Genomic DNA, 18,963 nt, shown 5'->3' on the forward strand with positions numbered 1-18,963 from the left:
TTCTCACCTCGCAGAGGTCCTGTGACATCTCAGAGGGCTCCAGCCACCTAGCATGCTTTCTCCTCTCAATGCCCTTCTTTCCCTGGCTCAAAAACTGTGATTACCATCTGTTCTAGCCTCAAGACCTTTTTCGTTTTCTTTTTTAAAGGAGAGGTCAATAGGACAGAGGACAAGTAGAGAGCAGAAAGTGCGAGGCATCCTTTGGTGTTTTATGTTGAAGTCTCACTACATAAACGTCTGAGATAATCTTCCCAACAGGTGTTAGATAATTTGGGAAAGAATTTTAACTATGAGACTTCAACTAGTGTTTCTGTCAAAAATCATTTGTTTAAAAATTGGAAAAGGAAAGTGGCATCAGAGCAAGATGAATTAGCTCCCTGCTTTTAGAGACAACTGAAACACATTTTTCTTTTAGTGATCACTTTCCAGGGGAAGGTGTCTCCTCACCCAGGGCACGATGGCAGCACTGTGGTCAGTAAGCATGAAAGGCATGCCAACTTCAGTGAATGGAAAGCTGGCAGCTTTCATGATCTTGGTCACACTCCACATGGGTGACAGAGCTGTTGCACTTCAAACAAGAGCCCATAGCCATCAGGAACTGAGAGTTGGAAGGGATTGGTAGGAAGGCTTAGGGCAAACAGACACAAACTAAATGCATCTATCCCAGTGTCATAGTCCTGCTTTGGGTCTAGGAAAACTTTGTTTGCAAATTCATCTAGAGTCTTTTTTTTTTCCTGAAATATTGATATTGTAGTTTCACGAGCTTGAAGAGGTGATGGTTTCTCCTGTCTCAAATCCAAACTTAAAATTCACAGGATTCACAAATTACCCTATACTTTCATACATTTGTTATGCCTTTTAAAACTAGTTTCTATAACTCCCTTTGCAGACTAAATCTTAATAATATTTTGAATATGTCTAATATGTGTTTGGTCATAGTTGCCCTAATCTGCCCCCCTTTCTCATCCTTACTGTCTTCATTCAGACTGTCATTATTACTCACTTAGTTACTGACATGATCTCTTAATTGGCATCCCTACCAACAATCTTGCTTCTGCAAACCACCTTCTATAAAACTGAAAAAATGCAATTTTTCTCCAAAATGAAGTTGATCATGCTTTTTTCTCTTAAATATCCTTCAATCTCTTCTCATCACTTATTGTCTATTGTACTAGAGTTCCTTTGAATGAACACAAGCCAGTGTAAGCCAGCTCAGGGATCCCATGAAAAGTTACCATGAGCTGCTCTACTCCACCTCATGGATCCTTCGTTGGTGTTTTCTTACGCCTGCTCTTTGGATTCCCTGCTTTGATCCCCTCCTTGGCCCTCACTCTGTCTTGTTGCTTGGATTGAAAACTCAGTTTTAGATATATTAACCTGGCTTCATTGGTGACCTCCCTCCAGACATAACTTCCCATACTGCAACTGGTTTCATGCACTACAAAGTTGCATACATTCATTTGGTCATCCAACCACCTATTCATTCACTTAAAAAAATAGTGTCAAGCACTACATTAAACATCAAAAATGTTGAACGATATACCTTACTCAACTTAAATTACTTACACTGTGGTAGAGGATGAAGACAAATCTTATGGTATCAAAGGACATTCTCAGAGGAAATGATATCTAAGGTGACAACTCAATGGTAAGCGGAAGGTAGGCAAGAGAAGAAAGAGGGAAGAGTAGCAAGGTCTTGCAGAAGAACTCTCCAAGGGTAGAAACTGTATCAGAGAGAATAAATGGCAAGAGATGAGGCTGAATAGCTAAGCATCATTCACATCATGAAGGGCCTTACGTACTGTGAAGGGATAGGACTTTATTCTGAGGCCAATGAGGAGTCATTGAGGCTTTCAAGAAGGGGAGACATTCACTCATTTGAATTGTAGGAGGATTACTCTAGTTTTGTATATAGATTAATTTGAGGTGGGTAACACTGAAACCAGGAATAACTGGTGAGTGTAAACCACTGTGGTGAGCACTACCAGTAACCTAGGCTAGTATAGTAGCAATCTTGGTGGAAACAATTGCATAGATGTGACAGATATTTAGGAGACAAAATTAAAAGGATTTGGTGGGTGATAAGAAATGGAGAGTAAATGTAATAATAAAAAATTATAATGATTAGCATTTCTTGAGTACTTACATGTACAAAGAACTATCTACCTGCTTTACATACATGATCTCATTTCATCCTCACACAATTTTTGGGGTAGATACTATTGTTATTCCCATTTTCAGATGAATAACTTCAGGCACAGAGGAGTTACATGACTTGACCAAGGTCATGCAGTCAAGAGGGAGAACTAGGATGCAAATTGAGGTAGTTTGTCATCAGAGCCTGCATTATGTTATTTTACTTTTATAGATTCAGAGGATACATATGAAGGTTTGTTACATGGATATATTGCATAATGGTTTGGATTTCTAGTGTTTTCATCACCTGAATAGTGATTATTGGACTGAATAGGTAAATTTTTTACCCTTACCTTCATCTCACCCTCCCTGCTTTTGGAGTCCCCAGTGTCCATTATTTCCCTCTGTATGTCCATGTGTACCCATTGTTTAGCTCCTACTTACACGTGAGAACATGTGGTATTTGATTTTTTTGTTTCTGAATTATTTCACTTGGGATAATGGCCTCCAGCTCCATTCATGTTGCTGCAAAATATATTATTTTATTCTTTTTTATGTCTGAGTACTATTCCATGGTGTATATGTACCACATTTTCTTTAACCCATCATTCATTGATGGATACAAGTTGATTCCATGACTTTGCTATTGTGTATAGTGCTGCCATAAACACACAAGAGGAGTACAATATCTTTTCCTTTGGGTAGATACACAGTAATGGGATTGCTGGGTCAAATGGTAGTTCTATTTTTAGCTCTTTGCAAAACCTCCGTACTGTTTTTCACAGAGATTGTGCTAATTTACATTCCCACCAACAGTGTCTAAGCATTCTCCTTTCTTTGTATCCTAGCTAACATCTGTTTTTTAACTTTTTACTAATAGTCATACTGACTGGTGTGAGATGATAACTCATTTGGTTTTAATTTGCATTTCTCTGATGATTAGTGATGTTGAGCATTTTTTCCACATGTTTGTTGGCTGCTTGTGTGTCTTGCTTTGAGAAATGTCTGTTCATGTTCTTTGCTCACTTTTTCATAGGGTCACTTGTTTTTCTCTTGTTGAGTTGTTTCTGTTCCTCGTATAAAAATACCTAGAAAGACATTTAACCAAGGGGGTGAAAGATCTCTACAAGAAGAACTACAAAACACTGATGAAAGAAGTTGTAGATGACACAAATAGGAAAACATCCCATGCTCATGGATTAGAAGAGTCAGTATTGTTAAAATGATCATATTGCCCAAAGCAATATACAGATCTAATGCAATTTCTATTAAATAACCAACACCATTTTATAAAGAATTAGAAAAAACAATCTTAAAACTCATATGGAACCAAAAAAAAAAAGCCCAAATAGCCAAAGAAATCCTGAGCAAAAAGAACAAAGGTAGAGGCATCACATTACCTGACTTCAAATTCTACAGTAAGGTTATTGTAAGTAACCAAAGCAGTATGGTACCGGTATAAAAATAGGCACATAGATCAATGGAACATAATACAGAACCCAGAAATAAAAGCCACATACGTACAACCAACTGATCATTGACAATAAGTCCACAAAAATACATAATGGAGAAAAAAACACCCTATTCTATAAATAGTGCTGGAAAAACTGGATAGCCATATGCAGAAGAATGAAACTAGACCCCTATTGCTCATCATATAGAAAAATTAACTCATGATGGATTAAAGACTTAAATGTAAGAACTGAAATTATAAACATTCTAGAAGAAAACCTAGGGAAAACTCTTCTGGACATTGGCCTAGGCAAAATATTTATGATTAAGACCTCAAAAGCAATTGTAAACAAACAAAAAACCACCAGGAACAATAACAAAAAAAACCCCCAAATGGACAAATATGACCTAATTAAACTAAAGAATTTCTGAGCAGCAAAATAAACTATCGATACAGTAAACAGACAACCTACAAAATGGGAGAAAATATTTGCAAACTATACATCCACTGAAGGACTAATATCCAGAACATGCATTCTTGGCCACTGTACTAGACTGCCTTAGAAAGATTAGCAATACCCACTCTTAACTCAGGGGCAGGCTGGCCCATCTCTCTTTCATTACATACTAGGTGCCAAAGTATTGGATATTTATAAATTTGGCTGGAACATAGCTTCTCAGGGGGACCATGGTGAGTGCTTCTTGGCAAGGCTCTAGAAACACCAAGTTTTACATTTTTCTTAGAAGAGGCCATCTGCTTTGCAATCTATCAGGTTGTGCTGGAATTAGTAATGGTTTGGTTTCAAGAAACAGACATTAAGGGGATGGATATTCCATTTACCATGAGGTGATTATTATGCATTGCATGCCTGTGTCAAAAAATATCTCATGTACCGTATTAATATATACACCTATGTACCCACAGAAATAAAAAGTAAAAAATTAAGCAAAGTAAAACAATCAAACAAACAAACAAAAAGAAACAGATATCAATTCACACCACCTCAAGTAATGATGAGCCTAAATTCAAGAGAATCAATTACCAGGAACAGAGCTGAGCCTAAACTAGGAACTGGAAAATCAGAAACAACTTTGGCTTCTCTTAGTCTCCATGGACCTTTGTCTCTTCTTGTAACATCAAGTTACTGGTTCTCATGCTTCTTTCCCTAAATCTATTATTTCTGCTTCTCTCAAAATATTCATGGATAAAAAGGACTTCCAGCTCTAAATCTATATGACCAAGGATGACAGTCTCTACCTCCCCAACCTCTGTACTTCTTAGAACAAAGTCTAAAGAAAAGTAGCCTATAGGTCCACCTTGAATAATGTATACAGCTCTTATCCCAGCTGTGACACAAGCAAGACCACACAGAATCTTCATTTCAGAAGGCGATGAGGGTAAAGGTAGATTCACTTAGAAGGAAGTGTGGGCAAGAAGGGAAAGACAGTGTTTGTTAATTTGGTCTTAAATATTTCACTCTTTTGTGCTTTGTAGGTGGGAGCATGTTGTTGGATGTGGTGATGTGGCCACATCTCTTCTTTATCAGTATTGTTCCTCATGCGAAGCTCCCACTTATGGTTCTAAAGAGTTCCATGTCTGACTTCTGACACATACTGTATTGTGTCATTTGACATAGCTGCCCTCTCCTATCTCTATAGTCACTGATTTAATTCTATCCCTTGTTTCTAACTGTATTACCATGAGAGCTCCATGAGTGATTGCCTTGCCTTCAATTTTTCTTGACTCTAGTTCTTTCTGTTCTTCCTTCATATTGCTACCAAAGTGATATTTCCAGGATGTCAATCAAATTATGTCATTTTTTTCATTTTAATAATAACTTTTACAGAGGTCTAAGAGAATGTGGCAAAAGAGGCCAAGAGACAATTGCATGTGATTATTAAGCATTGCATGCCTGTATCCAAATACCTCATGTACCCCATAAATATATATACCTATGTATCCACAAAAATAAAAAGTGAACAATTAAACATAACTATTTATTCTCTTCTACACTTTCCTAATGAGGCTACTTGCATTCCTTTTTGTGCATATTCTCTTGCTACTCTGTACATATAAACAATGTGCACTTTTTTTTTTTTGACTTGGGGACTTGCTATGTCATCCAGACTGGAGTACAGTGACATGATCATGGCTCACTGCAGCGTTGATCTCCCAGTCTCAAGCAGTCCTCCCACCCCAGCCTCTCACGTAGCTGAGATTACAGGTGCACCCCACCATGCCTGGCTATTATTTTTTTTGTAGAGACAGGATCTTGCTATGTTGATCAGGCTGGTCTTAAACTCCTGGCCTCAAGTGATTCTCCCACCTCGGCCTCACAAAACACTTGTATTAAAGGTGTGAGCCACTGCACCCCACCACATATGCACTTGTAAACGCAAAATTTCCCCCCATCTTCCTCTTCATCTGGACAATGGCTACTTAATCTCAAAATCTAATTCTTATTTGATTTTCTTAGAAAAAAATCCTTGCTAGTTTCTCCTTAACACTAATTCCCCTCAGCTTTGCCCCACCCTATCCTAAAATCAATTCCAAAAATCAGAGTTTCGGGGATTGACAGTTAGGAATCTTTGGAAAGCTAGCACTATTTATTATTGTTAGTATCATTCTAATATATTTTTACTATTATGGTCTTTTGACATTTATAGGGTACTTTTTATAACATACTGTATTATCTTGCTTATCTTTGATTCAGTCAAACACAGACTTAATTTGGGAAAACCCCATTTCCAATATAAATACTAGCACTAAATTATTGTATAGAGTACCATTAATAATTAATTTGTCCATATTTTCTTTGTTTTCACAATGAAAGAAATGCTAGGAATGCTAAGCAAATATTTAGTTTTTATTTTGCTGGCAAGTGGTTTAAATTGATTTGGTTTTGTTAATGTCAGAATTCAACAGCGCATTTGTTAAGGGTGAATTTGGAGCTTCAGAAGTCAGGGAAAGAAACCCCACAAATTATGACCAAAAAAATGTTTTAAATGATTTTCTTAGTCATTTACAGATCTTTCTTCATGCAGTCCTTCCTTCTTTTAAAAGAGAAAATTCAGAAAGAGAACACATCCAACAGTAAATAATCCAGTGTGTGCACCTTCAGGGTCTTGTGCATGTAATAGAACATCTTGCCATGGTAAAGCGGCTCCTTCAGAACATACTGCAAAAACATTAAGCCTTTTTATTGCATTACATAGATCCAGATTGTGTAGAAAGCTCAGCTTTAAAGTAGTTCTTCTCTCCTTAAATCCCATTTTCCTCTCTTGGTACCAGAAACTGTGTTCATAACCCTGGTTAAAACATCTGATATTCAGTGGGAAATTCTCCCCTCATTTACTGTTTCTTGTCATCAAGATTGTCTCTGGTGAGGCCTGCATGTGTCTCCTTCAGTTTTAGGGCATTGGAAAGTTCCTAACCATACCTCGGCAAAACAGGCCAGAAATGTTCCAGGTCTGAACAATGACCCTTGTCCTGCCCTCAGTCACCAAGACATGCCCCATTCAGCTGGCCTTAGGGGGATGGGATTTCAAAGCTGCCATGGCCACAGTAGAACACAGGACCCCACACACCATGATTTGTGATCATTTTCTTCTCTACAAATGCCAGTTGACTCATCAATTTTTTTCCCAGTAACTTTAGAGTCACACAAAGCTTCCTAAATTCAGTTACTCTAGAATAGTAATAGCTAATATTTATTGAGTGCTGACTATGTACTAGGCACTGTGTCCAACATTTTACATAGATTGTCATCTTTGATCTTCACAACAAATCTTTTTTTTAAATAAGAGCTTTAATGAAGTATAATTACATACCACAAGATTCACCATTTTAAAATGTAGAATTCAATGGTTTTTATTTACAGAGTTCTGCAACCATCATCACCATGTAATTTTTTTTTTAGTTTAATGATTATCTTGTTTTACTATTTAAATTATAATATGCAAGTTGTAGCTTTTCCTTTTTAAAATTAATTAATTAATTTCCTATTGCCATTTAATAGCTGTACATATTTTTGTGGTACAAGCGATAATTTGATACATTCATATAATCAAATTAGGGTAATTGGGATATCCATCACATTAAATATTTAGCTTTTCTTTGTGCTAGAAACATTTAAATTATTCTCTTCTAGCTATTTTGAAATGTATGATAGATTAGTGTTGACTACAGTCACTTTACTGATCTATTGAACACCAAGTCTTTTTTCTTCAATCTAACTGTGTATTTGTAACCAATTAATCAATCTCTCTTTATTCTCTCCTCTCCCACCCTTCCTGGCTTCTGGTAGCCACCAATTTACTCTCTATCTTCATGAGAATCTACTCTCCATCTTCATAAGATCCACCTTTTCAGTTCCCACATGAGTGATTACATGCAATATTTAATTAAACATGCAATAATTATTTTTTCTGTGCTTGGCTTATTTCACTTAATATAATGGCCTCAAGTTTTGTTGTAAGTTATTTGAGAAATCTCCAAACTGCTTTCCGCAGAGGCTGAACTAATTTACATTCCCACCAACAGTGTATAAGCCTTCCCTTTTCTCTACAGCCTTGCCAACATCTGTTGCTTTTTCACTTTTTAATAGTAGCCATTCAGACTGGTGTTAGACGGTATCTCACTGTGGTTTTGATTTGCATTTCTCTGATGATTAACAGCATGGTACTTGTCCACAAACAAACACATAGACCAATGGAACCCATTAGAAAGCTCAGAAATAAAGCTACACACCTACAATCATCTGATGTTCAACAAGGCTGGAAAACATAAGCCACAGAGAAAGGACTCCCTATTCTATAAATGGTGCTGGGATAACTGGAAAGCCACGTGCAGAAGAATGAAACTAGACCCTTACCTTTCACCACATACAAAAATTAATGCAAGATGAATTAAAGATTTAAATGTAAGATCTCAAACTATAAAAATTTTAAAGGAAAACCCAGGAAATACCCTTCCCAAAATTGGCCTTGGCAAAGAATTTATGACCAAGTACCAAAAAGAAATTGTAACAAAGCCAAAAATTAACAAGTGGGACCTAATTAAACTAAAGAGCTTATGCACAGCAAAGGAACCATCAACAGAATAAATAGACAACCTACAGAATGGGAGAAAATATTCACAAACTATCCATCTGAGAGGAACCTAATATCCAAAATATATAAGGAACTTACACTAACAAGCAAAAAAGAAATAACCCCACTAAGAAGTGGGCAAATGCATAAATAGAGACTTCCAAAACAAGACATATAAGCAACCAACAAAAATGTGAAAAAAAAGTTCATCTATGTCTTTTAATTGGAGAATTTAGTTCATTTACATTCAGTGTCATTATTGATAAGTAAGGACTTAGTACTGCCATTTTTAGTACTGCCATTTGTTTTTCTGGTTTTCTGGTTGCTTTATAACTCCTTTCTTCTTTTCTTCCTTTCTTACTGTCATCCCTTGTGGCTATGTAATTTTCTTAGTTGTAGTATGTCTTAATTTGTTGCTTTTTATTTTTTAGTGTATCCATTACAGGTTTTTGCATTGTAGTTACCATAGGGTTACATAAAACATCTTGTAATAAATTATTTAAAGAGATAAAAACTTAGATTACAAAAAAGAGTAAAAGCAAACAAAAAAAGAAAAAAACCAAACAAAATGAAACCACCATATACATTAACTCCATCTCCCCTACATTTTGACTTGTGTTTGTCTCAATTTACATAATTTTAGATTGCCTATCTCTGAACAGGTTGCTGTCTGGTGATAATCTCAGTGTTGTGTGTATATATATATATATTCTGGTTTTCTGTGTTAGAGAGTGAATCCAGCTGTGTCTATACTGCCATTTTGGAAGTATAAATCTCCTAATTTGGAATGCTTTCATCACCCTTAAAAGAAACACCAAGTCCATTACTTGTCACTCCCATTCTCTTTTTCCCCCGAGCTGTGACAACCATCAACTTTTCTGTTCCTATACATTTTTTCATTCTGGCCATTTTGTGTAAAAAAAAATCATACAATAGATGACTTTTTGTGACTGACTTCTTTTACTTAACATAGTCTTTTCAAGTTTTTTTTTTTTTTTTTTTAATGTTGTGACATGAATCATACTTATTTTTCATCTGCTCCTCAGTAGCTTCTCAGGAGCTTCTCAGGAAGCCCAATCCCATAGTGTAATGTATAGTATTTCATCCAGCTTTAAGACCAGAGAGCAATTCAATGAAGGCAAGTAGTCAACTAAGACAGAGATAGAAGGCAGTCAATAAAATCTGAAAAACCACACAAAGTTTGTGTCCAAACCATAGTGAGATTGAAGTTGCTTAATTAAAAGTTTATTTTTTAACTGAAGATGTGTTACATGTTCAGTATGAAAAATATAGAATATATAAGGAAACAAAAAGAAGAACATTTAAATGACCTGTACAATTCTTCTCTCTTGTAACTCATTTCACCTTTTTGTTTACAGTTTACAGTAGTCCTCCATTACCTACAATTTTGCTTTCTAAGGTTTCAGTTACCTCTGGTCAACTGTGGCTTGAAAATAGGTGAGTACAGTGCAATAAGATATTGAGAGAGAGAGAGGGAGAGGGAGAACCTTCACATAAATTTTACTACAGTATATTTTATTGTGCCTAATTTATAAATTAAATTTTATAATGAGTAGGTATGTATAGAAAAAAATAGTGTCTACAGGATTTGCTACTATTTAAGATTTTGGACATTCACTGGGGGTCTTGGAACACATTCCTAGTGGATAAGGGGGGACAACTGTATTTTCTTCTACATGCATACATATACGTTTTTACAATATATACACATTTATTACTTATAATGACATTATGCTATACCCAATTTTAATTGTTTCCCTTTTTTTAACTATACCATAGAGTTCTTAATTTATTCAGTATTATTTTACCACCTAATTTTTACTAGTAAGATGGTACTATAAGAATGTGCCATATTTTTTGATAAATCTTCCATTTCATGGTACATATCTAGTGGTGTGGTGAACATTCTCATTCCTCTATTTATAAAGACTTCAGTAATCTAGGTTTTCAGCTGAATTTCCTGGAAGTGGGTTCGTGCTATACAGTATGACACCTTTTAATTCTTTTAATCCCTGTTGCCAGATTATATCTTAGAAAAATGTTGCTAATTAATGTTCCAATTAACAATTAATAAGAGGGCCTATTTTTATGCACCAACCCTAAATATTATTATTAGAAAGTCTGTTGTAAGTTGGTTGATGAAAAACGTATCTTATTGTAATTTTAAAGTTGCATTTATTGATTACTAGAGAGGATGAGTATTTTATATACATTTCTAGACAATTTGTTATTCTTGTGTGAATTGCCTATTCGTGTTCTTCATAATAATTTTAATTGATGAAGATTATTGGTACTTTGAGGGCAGAAATACATCTCATTTTTGCTGGAGCCTGTTTTCATCAGTGTTGCACCCTGGATCTAGCCCATGCTAGGACCTAAAAGTATTTGTGGAATGAAAGAATGAATGATAATCCACTATTATATTTTTACTGGTTATTAATAGAAGGGAATCAAATTAATGTTGCATACATTTATTTAGTGAGCAATGAATGCCATTTTCTCCACAAAAAAGTTTTTCTCTGAAGAAAATTTAACTTCTTTTCAACAATAACACCATTTATAGCCTGAATGGATAAATACAAGATTGGACAGATTTGGCTATTTTCATGTTTGTTTTTTTTTTCTTTTTTCTCAGCAACTGTCAGATTTTTCTATTCTTGCTAGCTATTTTGGAATACTAGGACGCAAATAGAGATTTGTTACCTCATTTCATTATAGAAAATGAAAGCACCAAAATAAAACATCTCAAATACTCATCATTTCTGAGAATATTCTACAAATTTGTGCTTTCTCTGGATTGCGTTCCACAACTGAGACAATACTCAAACTTTTTTGAGCTTAATTGTACTTAAACTGACCTGCTTTTTTTTTTTTTCCAGAATATTTTGTTTTCAGCAGAAGTTCTATTTTCATTGAATCTAGGGATATGAAAGTGACATATAGATGTAGAGTCTTTCACACCATTGCACTTGCATATATATGTGAGTAGGTGTATGTATACACACAAACATACATATATTTCTTTTGGGCAAATTATTTTTCTTGTTAACTTTTCTCAAAATCCTGTTACGAAGAGAAAATAGAAGCCACAATGTTTTGAGGCAGCTCCTGGTGTCATACATACAAACATATTCTGTGATCTGCATTGTATAAAAAACCCTTGTTTACCCTGCACCCCACTTCAGTTTCTGTTCAACTCCGCTCCTTCTAAAAGAAAACTGATCTCTATTGATCACCCTTACTTCCTGTTTTCTTCTCAAACTATTCCAAGTGGGCTTTGGTTTTGGCATTGCTGTAGAAGCAGGTTTTCTAGATCTCCTACTTCTTCCTTTCCAGAGCAAGCGTGGAGTTAGTAACACTTTTCCAGTGTTCCCAACCTCTCCTGGGACTCTCTAGAGCTGGGAGCAGGCAGAATTAGCAGGCCAGGTCACATTGGTCAGGCACATTTGAACCCACTAACTAAAAATTCATCACCAGCCTGGCCAACATGGTGAAACCCTGTCTCTACTGAAAATACAAAAATTAGCTGGGTGTGGTGGCGGGCACCTGTAATCCCAGCTACTCAGGAGGCGGAGGCAGGAGAATTGCTTGAATTCTGGAGGCTGAGGTTGCAGCGAGCTGAGATCGTGCCACTGCACTCCAGCCTGGGCAACAGAACAAGACTGTGTCAACGGCCCCCAACCCCCACAATAACAACAAAAAATCGTAATGTAGACATAGCTGTGGACTCTTGATTTCCATAGTGGAATTTGAGAAAGTGCTCCTGGTATTTAGTGAGCAGCGGCCAGGGATGCTAAACCATTTGCAATATATAGGACAGCTTCACCAAAAAGGAGTTATCCTGCACTGTTATCAGTTATACCCTCCTTGAAAAACACTTATTTAGAGGAAGAAACTAATTCCCTAGTAACAAAAGTTGAGATTGCAGAAATCAGAAGACTGGACAGAGTTAAAGGGGAAAAGCAGATATTACGGCCAGGAAAGACAACTGGGAAAATAATATATACCCAAATCTAACTATACTTAAAAAAGGAATTAGAAAAGGGGAAGATGCTTTGTCGTTATTAGATCAGAAACTGTGGCAGAGGTCCAAAGAAATCTTAGGTAGAAAGAGAGGGGAAGATATGAGAGAGCAGACTGAACTGTCTATAGACCCTGCTGAGAAGCAGAATCCAAAAAAAACTGTTGAGAGGTGGCTCTTAAAGCTGAATGTGAAAAATTCATAATATAGACAATTGGGAACCCACTATCTTAAGGACTGAGACTGCTATTTTGAGTAGTTACAAAGATTCTGGACAGATTATAGAGAAGAGTAGGAAGATCAGTAGAAAATACTGGAAGAATTACAAGGGAAGTATCAATATGATGGTTTTGGGTGAACTTCATGCTGGATAAGTAAATGGAATAGACTTCTAAGGGAAGATGCAGCAATAATGAGGCATATTATGGGGGAACCAGGCAGGAATAAAAGAGAATGAGTCCAGTTTGATGGGGAACAATCATTTGAGTGGGATTGTTCTACTCAGAGAGGAGAATGTAAACAAACTGTTGGACCCTGCATTCAGATTGGGTCTCTGAAATCTAAAGCTATAGCCATGACCAGAGTCTATGCAAAATAACAAACCCAGAATTAACCTGAAGCCGTGTGTTGGGAGTAATTCTTACAAGATTATGGATATATGCTTCATGGATCCACAAGCCTGTTCCCTCCACAGCACCACCTTGGCCTTGAATGATGAACAAGATAAATAGAATGTCAGGCAGCTTATCTACATTGTCTCCTATGTCTGGCACACACATTTAAAGCTAGGAGCTTGCATACACTAAAGCTCCCACAGAACTTGGCATCAGTTGATAATCCTGGACTGCAAGCCTGACTGCAAAACACAGAAAAACTAAAAAATAAGTTTAAATTCCTAACATCTAGAAGGCCTGTATAAAACGAGGCTATTGTGGTCAACTTCTGTATTTGCCCCCTCTCCCCACCTTCCTCTCCCCGGCACATAGGCTGGTGCCTGCAGTCCTTGTCTGTGTAACAGCTACTTACCTCTGCATAATACTAGCATAAGCAGACATGAAAGGAACAAGGTCAAAATCCCAAATGACCTACAGTTTAAGGTCATTCACTCAGACCACAGCAGGTAAACACCAAACTCACATGGCATAAAACAGGTCACTGACAGTCTCTAAATTTAAAACCAAAACCAAATTGTACCACGAAATCTTAAATTCCTCATATGGCTTAAACATTTTGATGGGCAATTTACTCCCCAAATTTCATTTATCTTTGCAATGTTCCTAACCGATGCACCAGATGTCTAGTATATACACATGGTCCCAGGTAAGTATCTCCCTGCTGTAGTTTCCTCTGGTTTTCATCTATTCTTTTAAACATGGCTCTTCCGATCTCCATCTCAGGAATTGTTTTTGATTCCTGAAAAAAGAGAGTTGAAACACTGGGCTATTTTGACAACTTACATAGGATCCTCAAATTCTAGAACCGCCATTGTTACAGTACTTTTCTAAATAAAGCCGTAAATAAGTAAAGCCAAATATTACGTATATAATTTGAAAGAAAATCATATAGAAAGAATACCTGTAATTCTATCATATAGAGATAATAGTCAATAACCTTTTATTTTCTTTAGAGAGGTATAGACACATTATGTACATGTGTGTATGTATATACATATATTTTATAAAACTATAATAGTTGACAATAGTGTGTATTGACATTTTCCAGTTTTAAAATAAGAATATATTATTATGGTGTAAAATTTGTTAACAACCCGATGCTATTCATATAATATTTTCCCTTATTAGATATTTAGGTTGTTTCCTTTTTAAAACTATTATTATAAACAACTCTTTAACATTATTTTTAAATCGAGAGGACAGTTAGTTCCACCTGTAGATTTTTTTTTCTACCCTCAAATTGTTAATTGTATTGTATTGAATAACCAATCCATCATATATGCACTGATTTGAAATATCTTTATCATGTACTAAATTCATATTTGTGTCTGGAATTTTTATCAGATTAGTGTTGCAATAAATTCATAGTCACTGATTTCAGCCAAGTCCTTATTACTTATTTGTATATCTTTATGCTTGGCTTCCACTTGTATTCTCCTCAGGTATTAGTTTGGAACTTCACTATAGTCAATGCTCCCTTTTAATCTTGGTGCTAGTCTCTTTGTCATCAGTAAGATAAAGGCCACAAGTGTGATCTCTGCAACACCTTTGTATTCATTTCCTAAGGCTGCCATAACCAAGTACCACAACCTTGGGGGCTATGAAAATGGAAATTTATGCTGTCACAGTTCTAGGGGTTAGAAGTTTGAAATCAAGGTATGAGCAGGGCCATGCTCCTTCTAAACCTTGTAGAGGATAATTCTGTCTTGCCTCTTCCTAGCTTCTGGAAGCTCTTGGCAATACATGGTCATTCTTCAGCTTGCAAATGCAGCACTCCAGTCTCTGCCTCAGTTGTCATGGCCATCATCCCTCATGCGTCTTCACATTGTCTTCCTTGTATGTGTGTGTGTGTGTGTGTGTGTGTCCAAATTTCTCTCTTTTATAAAGATTGCAGTTGTATTGGATTAGGGGCGCACCATAGTCCAGTATGATATCATCTTTACTAATTACATCTGAAACAGCCTTATTTCTGAATAAGGTCACATTCTGAGGGAGTGGGGTTAGGACTTGAACATATATTTTGGGAGAACACAATTCAACCCATAGAAATCTCTCCTCCAACCACACACCACCCACATTCGCTCTCATTTCACTCTCCTCTTGTATCGAAGGATGATGGCTTCTTTCTGTTCAGGTTAATTTCGTGTTTTTGTTCTTTATTCCAACGGCTTCTATGTGTTCTGAGACTTTGCTCTATCAATGAACCACTCTTTTTGGCATTTTCATCTTCTACCTTTCCATTAAAAACTCCCCTGCGTTCCGACAACACATCGCTCTCATGTCCCTTTCTTATCCCTCTCCTATTCAAGATACGAAGTTATCCTTTCCTTGAACTTGAACCCCGGTTTAGTCATAATTACATCTTTCTCTTATTCTTTATATATTAGGTCTCTTCACTTCTATCAAGGGCATTAGCTGCTTAGGGTTTTCATAAAGAATTGCCACTGTTGTCCTTTGACATGAATCATTGTGTGTAGAGGGCAATTAAAGAAAATCAAGACTGAGTTAAGATGTAAATATTGATACATTTTGATTTGATTTTTATATATGGTGAGACATAGAGTCTAGTTTTATTCTTCTACATATGGTTATCCAGTTTTCTCAGCATCATTTATAGAAGAAACTGCTCTCTCCTTATTGTATTTTCTTGGTATTTTCATCCAAAATGGGTTGGCTGTAAGTGTGTGGATTGGTATCTGGGCTCTCTCTTCTGTTCCATTGTTTTTATGCAGTACCAGCTGATTTGTTGTCAGGTAGCATGATGCCTCCAGTTTTGTTCTTTTTGTTCAAAATTTCTTTGGCTATTTGGGGTCTTTTAGGGTTTCATATTAATTTTAGTACGTTTTTTTCTATTTCTGTGAGGAATGTCATTGGTATTTTCACAGGGATTACACTGAATCTGTAAATTGCTTTGGGTAGTACGGTCATTTTAACAATATCGATTCTTCCAATCCATGGGCATAGAATATATTTTTATTTAAAAATAAAGATACTACTAGACAAAAAATACTATAAAGCTACTAGAACAAAACACTGGAGAAATCCTCCAGTACATTGATCTGGGCAAAGATATTTTGAGTAAGCCTCAAAAGCACAGGAAATAAAATCAAAACTAGATAAATGGGATTACATAAAGCTCAAAAGCTTCTGCACAACAAAGAAAACAATCAAAAATTGCATAGACAACCTACAGAATGAGAGAAAATATTTACAAACTATCCATCTGACAAAGAATTAATAACCAGAATATATAAGGAACTCAAACAACTCAGTAGTAAAAAACTAAATAATTGATTAAAAAATGGGCAAAAGATCTGAACAGACATTTCTCAAAGAAGACATACAAATGGCTAACAGATATATGAAGAAATGGTCACCACCACTAATTATCAGAGAACTGCAAATCAAAACCACAATGAGATATCATCTCACTCCAGTTAGAATGGCTTTTACAAAAAAGACAGAGAATAACAGATGCTGGTGAGAATGTAGAGAAAGGGGAACCCTTGTACACCATTAGTGGGAATGTTAATTAGTACCTCTTTTTTGAAAAAGACACCTGTACTTGTATGTTTCTTGCAGCACTATTCACAATAGCAAAGTCATGGAATCAACCTAAATGTCCATCAATGGTAGACTGGGTAAAGAAAATGTGGTATGTATACACCATGGAATATTACACAGCCGCCAAAATGAAATTATGTCCTTTGTAGCAACATAGATGCAGCTGGAGGCCATCATCTTTTAAAAACATAACTAGTGAGATGGCTGCTGATGCTGCGAAAAGTGCTGCTATGATTATCATCCTGATTCCAACAGGAATAGTTTGGTTGAGACCAGTAAGGGTTGAAATTCAACCACAATTGCCCCAGTTATGAAATCCTACAGCCTGGAATGCATGTACAGCAAACTAACAAATATAGACGAAGAAGAATACAAAGAATCTGAATGAACTATCACTCCTGAAAGCTCCATAAAGTGGTCTGTACCAACAGACAAATGAACAAGGAGTAAAAAGCAAGAACCACGGGATACTCAATCCAAAATCAACCACTCTTATGAAATCAACACAAAACCAAGACAAGCATCTGAAGATATTTAGAAACAGTGTTACAGCATGGAACATCCAGAAGTAGTATATAAGCTTTACTGTCTTTTGGAATTCTATAGGAATGTCACAGAAAAATCCTGATAGAAACAAGGTTCTATAGGAAAATTGCTGAGAAGAAGTGGCCAATTATTTTTTCTACCATGTTGAGTGAGGTTTTGCATTTCTCATTCCCGATGATCGAATTATGCATCTTTTCTTTCTACTTCTTCTTGGTGTTTAAGAAGTTCAGCTTGGGCCAACACATGTTTTTTTTTTTTTTTTTTTTTTTTTTTTTTTTTTTTTTTTTGCAATCAGTGTATAAACTGGATGTTTCTCTGTTGTTTCATTATTGCTGGTTGTATATTGGGTACGTTAGGCATCCTCACACTGCCTCGTGGAGGTCTGAAGGGATTGTTGAGATCTGGTTCAAAAGAAAGGAAATCAATATGTCCAAGAGATGTCTGCACCCCCATGTTTACTACAGCACTATTTACAATACCCAAAATATAGAATAAATCTAAGTGCCCATCAATGGATAAATGAATAAGTAAAATGTGGCAAATACACAATATTATCCAGCCATAAAAAGAATAAAATCCTGTTATTTGTAGCAACATGAATGGAAGTGAAGGACATTATGTTAAATGAAATACACCAAGCACAGAAAGACAAATATAGGATGTTCCCACTCACATGTGTGAGCTAAAAAGGTGGAGCTCATGAAGTTAGATAGATTTCCAGAGGTCAGGAAGGGTGGGAAAGGAGGGAATAAAGAGAGATTATTAATTGGGTACAATTATACAGTTACTAATAGATAAAAGAAATAAGACCTGGTGTTTGATAGATCAGTAGGGTGACTATAGTTAACATTAGTCTGTTAAACATTTCAAAATAGCTAGAAGAGAATAATTTGAATGTTTCTAGCATAAAGAAAAGTTAAACATTTAATGTGATGGATATCCTAATTACCCTGATTTGATTATATGTATGTATCAGATTATCACATGTACCCTGAAAATATGTACATCAATTATGTCTCAATAAAAATAATTTTTAAAAATATGTAAATGTTGGATAGTTGGCTCAAATCCTTCCTGAGTATTTTCCCCATGAACCTGACAGCATTAGGTTAATATTCATGAATCAGGAGAATCATGATGGTGTGCCCCGGATGCTTGGAATGTCCTTAAATTGTGGTAACATAGAATTTTAGATACATTACGTTATAAATAATTATTTTGTCACACTAACCTTAAGCTAACAAAGATTTGAGAACTGGATTAAGTTATCTTTCTATCCCCAGGACCTAGCAGAGTTTGGAACCTATTAGGTGACCAATAAATATTTTTTGATGAACAGAATCATGGATAAGCAAATGATGTCTATTCTGAGATAGCTGGTGTTACAAGATGATTTGTCCATATGAAGATCTGTTTTACAAATTCATTTCATTAATGCAGTACTTTAACCAGGAAACA

At 35.9% G+C, this 18,963-nt stretch overlaps 1 pseudogene across 1 annotated transcript; it reads right to left on the bottom strand.

Moving 5' to 3' along the window:
* Positions 1-17,071: 17,071 nt before the first annotated feature.
* Positions 17,072-17,958, bottom strand: LOC100426714 (secretory carrier-associated membrane protein 1-like; annotated as a pseudogene). The gene is made up of 2 exons (XR_013410709.1): positions 17,786-17,958; positions 17,072-17,515 (listed from the first exon to the last, which is right to left on the bottom strand). The product of XR_013410709.1 is annotated as a secretory carrier-associated membrane protein 1-like (transcript).
* Between the last annotated feature and the right edge of the window lie 1,005 nt (positions 17,959-18,963).

Source organism: Macaca mulatta, chromosome 1 (genome assembly GCF_049350105.2).
Source record: "Macaca mulatta isolate MMU2019108-1 chromosome 1, T2T-MMU8v2.0, whole genome shotgun sequence".
Classification (NCBI taxonomy): domain Eukaryota; kingdom Metazoa; phylum Chordata; class Mammalia; order Primates; family Cercopithecidae; genus Macaca; species Macaca mulatta.